The sequence below is a fragment of the Nicotiana tabacum genome, chromosome 8, assembly GCF_000715075.1.
Source record: "Nicotiana tabacum cultivar K326 chromosome 8, ASM71507v2, whole genome shotgun sequence".
Lineage (NCBI taxonomy): Eukaryota > Viridiplantae > Streptophyta > Magnoliopsida > Solanales > Solanaceae > Nicotiana > Nicotiana tabacum.
Window position 1 is genome coordinate 208,192,619 of NC_134087.1, and position 9,116 is coordinate 208,201,734.

The following is a 9,116-nucleotide window of genomic DNA, read 5'->3' on the forward strand; positions in this document are numbered from 1 at the left end:
AGCTCGCTTTTGCACACTTCCAATGGCTTTCTTCCTAAGCTCATAATCCTACAAAATAAAATAAAACTACAAAAATATAGAAAAATAACAAAAAAAAAATTAAACAAAATTAAAAGAAAGCAGTAAAGCTGGGTTGCCTCCCAATAAGCGCCTAATTTAAAGTCGCGGCATGACTTGAACTACTTTTTGTCTCCACCTTGAACTTATGAATTGTACCCCTAACAGGGCATCCAGTATGTGGCTATGCTCCTTTGGTGGGGCTACAAAGATAACCAGGCCAAGTAATAAATTTTTCACTCTGCACTTCTCGACCTTTAGATGAGGAATGTAATTTTTGCTTTTTCGCACAATAAATTCAAGAATATAGACACTCTCATACCCACCATTTGATTCCATCATAGGCTCAGATGGCTCGATTACTATTTTACTATCTAAACACAATGTGAAAAAATGATTGGAATGAGGTCTAATGCACCCTGACTCATGAATTTACTACTATTTGCATCCCCGTATTTACATACACTCAAGTCTCCCAAAGTAATGTTATTTACTTCCTCGCATGACTTTAGAACACTTTTTTCAATATTGGCACCCTCGAGAAAAACATGGTCTAATGATTGGTATTCTCGTTTTAGCTCCTCAATTTGGTCTAGAAGATTTTTTTCAGCTTCACACAACTCATTATTAAATTATTGGGCGTTACACGCATCAACCTTTGCACTCAAATATGCATCTAAGTTATGTACAACCAAGCCAAAATTATCAATTTTATGTGCAAGTTCATCTCTCTCCTTAGATCAATCATTCACCAACGTTGTTAGAAGACAACGTCGTTCCGTATATTCGCCTAATCGAGAATATCCATCCTTATACCAACCCTTACTGCCATATTCAAATTCAGACCTCCCAAAATTCAGGTTATGACAAGCCCAAAAAGACAGGCCATAAAAGTCTTCCATCAACCAAGCGTCTTCATCAATAACCTTACCTCCGGATATTTCATCTCCAGATGTCATGTTGAGAGAACTAGGAACACACTAAGAGAAAAATTAAATTGTTATAAAAATAAAAATATTTGCAAAAAGAAAAAAAAAACAAAATCTGTAAAAATAAAAGTAAAAGTCTAATCTAGAAAATAGCTAATTCTAAGTCCCCGGTAACGACGCCAAAAACTTGTTGCGGTCAAACGCACACGCAAGTATACGCGTCGTCAAGTAATAAAGTGACTAAAAGTCGGATGTTGAACCCATGAGGAATTGTGATTAATTATTAACTAAATTAGACTATCCTAATTATCTAAACAAGAATTAAACCTAGAAATATTCGATTCTAAACTAATTAAATAAAGAAATATAAATAATGAACTTTGAACAGAGGAAGAACAAATTTTTATGATATCAATGTAATGAAAACGATCTAGGGTTATGGGCTATCTAACATTCCTATTGTATTCTTCAATTGAATTGACTAACTAATTTATCTAGTTTATTGGTTGACAGGGCTAATATTGCTCATAAGAATCTGTCGAGTTCTTACTCGCCTATTCAAGCTAACCTAACGCCTATATGTCTATGGAGTTAGAATCAACAAGAACGCATTTATAATTCCTGTAAATCAACCAAGCAAGACAATTAGGTATATGTCTATCCTAACCGCGAATCCATTCCCCGATGCCCAAGTTCAAGAACTTGCTCCACTCAATCCTATAAGAAATCTAAATTTTCACTTTTGAGTTCAACTCTAGATTCATAGATATTATTCAATGGGTGACCAAACAATCAAATAATTAAGCGCAAGATTGAATAAATAAACCAATATGATAAATCAAGAATGCGAATCAATATTCGAATAACAATAGTCATGAAAGAACCACAATCCTAAAACGTGAAGTTTAGCTCCACATAGGCATGGTAGCAAAACAACAAATCATACAAAGAAACATAAAAATTACAAAGTTTGGTGAAAGAAAGATGAAACCCGGCCTCCACGACAGCTCTGTGCTCTCCCTTCGTCAAAATTTCCTTTCACAAACGTTCCACGCCCTCCAAAATAGGTTTAAGATTCTTTTTATACAAGTTGAGACCGTGTAGGACCGAAATAAACCTGTCCCGGGCGGAATAGGAAAAATCCCGATTCAAGCATCCTGGGCAGCGCCTAGCGCTGGCCCTGACGCTAAATCCAGTAAGTTTTTGCCTTGAATTCTGCGCTTTCCAAATTCAATTCGTTGCCTGCCGCTTCTTTGTAAATGTTTTGCTGCTTCATTCTTTGTAGTGCTGGTGTGCCTAACTTTTGCTTTCCTTTAATTCTTTCAAATTGTTGTTTTTTCATCTTCTCCAGGTAATGCCTTCACCTTTCTTTCCTTATTTTTGTTTCATATATTCTTCCTTTTCACTTTTTAATTCCTTTTCTTATTTTAATCATCAACCAATCATTATGTCTTCAATCATCACTAATCATTAGAGAATCATGAGCCCATTATTGTAGTGTATAAAATTTCTACTTTACTCACACTTTCATCTCCAAAGTACCTACACATAAAATCAACTCAACTAAGCACAAATATAGTAATTTAGCATTAAAGCACCAAAATGTAAGATAAATAATGTACTAAAAATATATAATTATAGCCAAACATCAGTTGGGAGGGTTGTCTTTCGTATCTATACTTTGTGAGGGATGTCGGTGCTGAGACTCCCGGTATTGATTTTGTTTCAGTTGTGAGGAATTTTTCCGATGTGTTTCCTGCAGACCTGCCGGGCATGCCACCGGACAGAGATATTGATTTTGGTATTGACCTGGTGCCAGGCACTCATCCCATTTCTATTCCGCCGTATCGTATGGAACCAGCGGAGTTGAAGGAGTTAAAGGAGCAGCTTCAGGAACTCCTTGATAAGGGGTTCATTCGGCCTAGTGTGTCGCCTTGGGGTGCGCCGGTTTTATTTGTGAAGAAGAAGGATAGCACTATGAGGATGTGCATTGATTAAAGACAATTGAACAAAGTAACAGTTAAGAACAAGTATCTTTTGCCTCGCATTGATAATTTATTCGACCAACTTCAGGGAGCGAGAGTGTTCTCCAAGATTGTTCTCCGTTCAGGTTATCACCATTTGAAGATCAGGGACTCAGATATTCTTAAGACGGTTTTCAGAACGTGATATGGTCATTATGAGTTCTTGGTGATGTTTTTTGGGCTGACGAATGCCCCAGCAGCGTTCATGCATTTGATGAACAGCGTGTTCCGGCCTTATCTTGACTCGTTTGTCATAGTCTTCATTGATAATATTCTGGTGTATTCGCATAGTCAGGAGGAGCACGCGGAGCATTTGAGAGTTGTGTTGCATAGATTGAGGGAGAAGAAACTTTATGCAAAATTCTCCAAGTGTAAGTTTTGGCTCAGTTCAGTGGCTTTCTTGGGGCATGTGGTGTCCATGGAGGGTATTCAGCTTGATCCGAAGAAGATAGAGACGGTTCAGAATTGGCTCAGACCGTCCTCAGCCACAGAGATTCGCAGCTTTCTTGCTTGGCAGGCTATTATTCCCGGGTTTGTTTTGGGATTCTCATCTATCGCATCGCCCTTGACCAAGTTGACTCAGAAGGGTGTTTCATTTGTATGGTTGGACGAGTGTGAGGAGAGCTTTCAAAAGCTCAAGACAGCTTTGACCACAGCTCTAGTGTTAGTTTTTCCATTAGCTTCAGGTTCATATATCGTGTATTGGGATGCTTCGAGAGTTGGTATTGGTTGTGTATTGATTCAAGAGGGTAGAGTTATTGCTTATGCTTCTTGTCAGTTGAAGCCCCATGAGAAGAACTACCCCGTTCATGATTTGGAGTTGGCTGCCATAGTTCACGCATTGAAGATTTGGAGGCATTACTTGTATGGTGTGTCTTGTGAGGTGTTTACTGATCATCGTAGTCTCCACCACTTGTTCAATCAGAAGGATCTGACTTTGATGTAGCGAAGATGACTAGAGTTGCTAAAGGATTATGATATCACTATATTGTATAGTCTGGGAAAGGCCAATGTGGTGGCCGATGCCTTGAGACGAAAGGCGGTGAGTATGGGGAGTTTGGCATATATTCCAGTTGGGGAGAGACCTCTTGCAGTTGATGTTCAGGCCCTGGCCAATCGGTTCGTGAGGTTAGATATTTCGGAGCCCAATCGGGTATTGGCTTGTATGATTTCTCGGTCTTCCTTATATGATCATATCAGTGAGCGCCAGTATGATGATCCGCATTTGCTTGTCCTTAAGGACAGAGTTCAACATGATGATGCTATAGATGTGACCATTGGTGAAGATGTGGTGTTAAGGATGCAGGGCTGGATTTGTGTACCCAAAGTAGATGGACTTTGGGAGTTGATTCTGGAGGATACCCATAGCTCGTGGTATTCCATTTGCCCGGGTGCCGCGAAGATGTATCAGGATTTGAGGCAGCATTATTGGTGGAGGAGAATGAAGAAAGACATTGTGGGATTTGTAGCTCGGTGTCTCCATTGTCAGCAAGTGAAATATGAGCATCAGGAACCGTGTGGCTTGCTTCAGTAGATGGATATTCTAGAGTGGAAGTGGGAGAGGATCACTATGGACTTTGTAATTGGACTCCCACGAACTGTGAAGAAATTCAATGCTATTTGGGTTATTGTGGATCGGCTGACCAAGTCCGCGCACTTCATTCCTCTGTGTACTACTTATTCTTCAGAACGGTTGGCAGCGATCTATAGTCGGGAGATTGTTCGTTTACATGGTGTCCCAGTTTCCATCATTTCTGTAGATATGTGATTTTTGACCCTCCCCAAGATTTTTCTTATTTTTGCATATAAATATTTAATTTAGGCCTAATATAGTTATTTCAACTATTTTTAACTCTTTACTTTATTTTCGTCATAAAAATGAAAAATTACAAAAAAAAAAGAGTTACATATTTCTAGAGTATTAGTTTTATTTTTGTTTTGAAAAAAAAAGAAGAAAAAAAGTGTCAAAAATTAGTTTTATTAGTTTAGTGCAACTTTTTTTTTAAAAAAAATCTAGACACTTTCAATAAATGAAGATTGAGTGTATAGTCATTTTATCTTGCTATTTTTAATTTAGTAGGAGTAAATTTTATTTTTGTTTATTTGTTATAAACAAAATACTACAAAAAAAAAGAAGAAAGAAAGAACAATCAAAAATTGTCATTTGGCAAAGATTCCTCTCTATCTTACTTAACAAACTAGCACATGGCATAACAGATTTTGGTTTTGGGCAATTCAAAAATCACATGCACTTTGGTTATGGGACCCATCCTCACATGCACAAGAATCCCCTTTTCCTCTCTCATCGGATAACGTTTTGGAGAGGGGGAAGGACCTTTCCTTTTCTTTATATATATATCCTATTCTATTCTTTTACGGGGGGGATCGATCTCTTCACAATTGGGGGAGGGGATAGATACAGGGGAATGAATTTCTTTTTGGAGTCTCTTCTTCTGCTAGCTTCCCTCTTCGACCAAAACCTCCAAAGTACACCCCTGGACACCACTTCAATTGCAGCCCCAAACAACCACCAAGATATCCTCTTTCTTCTTCCCCAAATGGCATGAAACTCAACTGAAAATGATACAAAAACAATGACCAAAAATGAGCCCAAAAATGCAGCAAACTTCAGTCAAAAAGGAGAAGCAAAACCCAGTGAAAACTAGTCCAAAGGAGCAGCAAAATTGCGGCCATAACATCCCCCAAAACAACCAAAGGAATGCTGCCAGTTCGCACCCTCGAAATAGCCACGAAATCAGCCAAAAATCAGTTTCTTTTCCCTTCAAAAACGCAGCAAAACCAAGCCAAAATTCCAGCAATCTTTCCCCTTAAAAACAACCCCAAATTCTATGATGAATCCACCCCAAACCCAGCCATAATCTCACTCAAAAATACCCGAAGATCCAGCTTCAAAGCACCTAAAATCAGCCCCAAAAATACCGTCAAAAGTCAACGCCGAAGTGAAGTCGCGTTAGAGTTCCGTCGTTGAGGTTCCGGTTAGGTGCTGGTCTTGAATTTTTGCTATTTGCAAGCTTCTTCTTCACTGTAGCTGCTGGAAATTTTAGCAATAAAGGTCTTTTAGTCTCTCTCTCTTTCGTTACTATTATTTTGTTGATTTCATTTATGGGCGTTATTTTGTTCTCTCTTGCGTTTGAAAGCATGATATCTTATTAGTTTTGTTGATTTTCTATTAGTTGTGTTTGGTGAACATTGCTTTGTTTGTTCTGTGAAGGATAGAATGCAAAGTTAACATATGTCATTATCAACTGTCAATAGCCATAAATTACTTTTCCTCCTTTGTGTCACATATAGGTAGATCCAAATGGTTCCTATCTCTGTTAGTATTTTGTTATTTTGCTTTAGTGATTTGTATAAACTTATTTCAGATGGGTTTGTCTTATGAACTTGAAAATATGGAACAAAAAGGCGTGAGTATAAGTCTAATATGCTATAAGAAGTTTTGTCAATGGATTATGTGATGACGGGGTTGAATCGAAGTAGAGTCATTGGTCGAGGGTCGTGGAAAACTAGTTTTGGAAAAATAATTCTTAACGCGTAGTTGCTTTAGGCGCATTATTTTAATAATTTACCTTCCTAAACTCGGGTTCGCATTTATGTGACCCAAATCCAAATCTCGACGAAGTCAAAATGTGTTGACAATCACGGGAGCATTGTTTGCGACGTGGTTCGAAACGCGTTTTCACGACGTCGTAATTCTTATAAAATAAATAATGATCGAAAAAATAGGTTCATAAAATGAGACAAGCCTCACCGAACAGAAATAAATAAATGTGGGGCCCTCAATAAATGGTTATTAAAAATAATTAGAATTTGGGATGTCCATTTAGCGAACTCTGCGGTCTTCCCCAGAATAATATTACGTGAGAACCTTTAGGCGTGATTTAATTAAATTACTTCCTTAAACTCGGGTGCGCATTGATGCGACCCAAATTCAAATCTCGACGAAGTCGAAATGTGTTGACGGCCATGGGTGCATTGATTGTGACGTGGTTTGAAACGTGTTTTCACGACGTTGCAATTCTTTTAAAATAAATAATGATAAAAAGCGGTTTACGAATAGAAGACACATAAGCTAGCATGTATTGAAATTAGATAAAATCAAATACAACAGTTAAGCGACCGTGCTAGAACCACGGAACCCGGGAATGCCTAACACATTCTTCCGGGTTAACAGAATTCCTTACCCGGATTTCTGGTTCGCGGACTGTTAACATAGTCATATTTTTCCTTGGTTCGGGATTCAATCGGTGACTTGGGATACCATTAATCTCTCAAGTGGCGACTCTGAATAATTAATAATTAAATCCCGTTCCGATTGTCCTTTAAATGGAAAAACTCATTTACGCACTTCCGGGGGTGTAGGTGAAAAAGGAGGTGTGACAGCTCTGGCGACTCTGCTGGGGAACGAACCCTGAATCTCTGGTTCAGGGTTCAGAATTCGATCTTAGAAAAATTGTTGTATTTAATTGTATCTGATTTTCCTACATGTTTTATGTTGAATGTGTTAAATGTTACTGCTTTGATATTATCTGAACTGTATATAAACTGTGCCAACACCTTTCTCTATTCACCTCCGGGGATGTGCTTACTGGTTGAGACTCCTTATTCTGTTAGTGTCATACCTTGAAGTAAGAAAGAGGCCGGACAAGTTACGAAGCCGGATGGCCTTTTGGTTCCTGGTAAGTTGCCCCCTCCTCGACTTGAGTTGTCCGCTCGGGTACACAGTCTAGAACACCGACTCAGGATTTGAACATAGAATAACATGACTTCATGTCAGATCCCTAGTAGGAACGGTTATTTGCATCATATTGCATTTGACTTAGGGGACTCAACACAGGGGTTGGGTCCGTCTAGGACTAGCAACCTGAAATGAAAAGACCATCCTGATGCATCCTACTTGCTCTGTACATATATTTGTTTTGAACCTGCATGTCGACCGGTTTCTGAATCTCAGGAATGTTGGAAAATTGAAAAAAGAAAAAGAAAAGAGGAAACAAAAGAAATATCAGTTAGGGAGTTAATTGATTATTTTAGAAATAAAAAATCAATGACCAATTACTGGCGAAACTCTGCCAAAATTTTGAGAAAAAAGGGAAAATGTTTTATTTTGTTTTACTAAAAAAAAGCAAAGAAAAAGAAAATAAAGAGTCTTTTATTTTTGAAAGTTGTTTGTTGATAAAGAAAAAGATAAGAAAAGTTGTTGTTTTAGTTTGAGAAACATAAGTTGTTTCATTATTTGTTGAAAAAGGAAAGAAAAGAAGAGTCTTTTATTTTTAGTTTGGAAAATAGGTTGTTTTATTATTTGTTGCAAAGAAAAAAAGTCTTGTTTCTAAAAATAGTTTTATTTGCTTATGAAATGCCAAAAATAAAAATGGAAAAAAGAGTCATGTTTTAAAATAGTTCGGTTAAGTTGCTCGAACTACGCATGGTTTGATTCTCACAGGGCGTGAGATACGTAGGCAACCCTCATCGGGTCCAACCTCCATTTTGCAAAAATAACCAAAAAATATCAAAAATTTAATTTTTGTCATAAATAAACCAGGTGATGCCGTTTTTGTCAAAAATAGCCAAATGTTCCCAAACGGGGCGCCGGAAGGATGACTTTGCATAAACAACCACCTTTGGTCGTATTTTGATTTTTGACCCTCACAGCCTTAAAATCTTCGCCCCGAGGCGCAGGAAGGCCGTATTTGCAATACCGGGTCATTTATTTTAAATTTTGAGAAAACAAGAAAAGAGTCAGTGGTCAAGTGAATACCGTTCGGATTTTTGGGTCGGAGTTGGCATATAGGGGAAGGAATCTGTCATTTTTGGGGTTTGTATTTCTTTTGATTAGAGTATATGGATCGTTTGATTTTCGAGCCTGTATTTCATCATTAAGTTGGTTAGTTTTGTTGTTATTATGAAAATGGAAAATTCCAAAAAATGTTTTATTGTCGTTTACCTTTTATTTGCAAGAACTACGCACGGTCTGATTCATGCGGGGTCATGATACGTAAGCAATCTCCATAAGATTCGACCGCAACCAAAAAAATGAAAAATGAAAAATGGAAAAGAAGAATTGAAAAAAAAATGGGAAAAGATG